Raw genomic sequence first — 568 nt, forward strand, 5'->3', positions numbered from 1 at the left:
ATATTATTTTTATCATATTGACCTTTCAGCCATGCTTGGTTAACAGTACAGAAGTTACAATGATTCGGTGCACATGCACTTATGTGACCATATCCAATAATATAAAATTGACCTTTAGTCTCTACAATGGGACCTATCATGGCGGTGTTTTAGTGGACTAGTTTCTTGTAAAATACAGTCACATTTCAATTATTATACAATAGATATGTATATAGATTATTACTATTTACAAATAAATTGTTAAGCTTATTTTTCTTAAAACTTAGAACAGTAAATAAAGAAGTAAAGCAAACAATTACCTTTTCTAGTTCCGACCTTTGTACTTGGTTGCTGCTTGTCATAGCTTGCTAAGCCTTAAGAAATTTTGCATGTGGAGGATGTGAAACAAAATAATTTTTTTAGGTTTATGTATACATTTGAATAACCAAAAAATCATGAATTACTATATTCCACTATAATTTATCAAGCTCAGTAACTAAGCTGTATTTGGGTCTAAAAAATAATGGAATTTCGAGGAGACTAAAGACACAATCCACCTCTTGAAATCTTGGTTCCAAAGAATAACTAG

The sequence above is a fragment of the Limulus polyphemus genome, unplaced genomic scaffold, assembly GCF_000517525.1.
Source record: "Limulus polyphemus unplaced genomic scaffold, Limulus_polyphemus-2.1.2 Scaffold3660, whole genome shotgun sequence".
Taxonomy (NCBI): domain Eukaryota; kingdom Metazoa; phylum Arthropoda; class Merostomata; order Xiphosura; family Limulidae; genus Limulus; species Limulus polyphemus.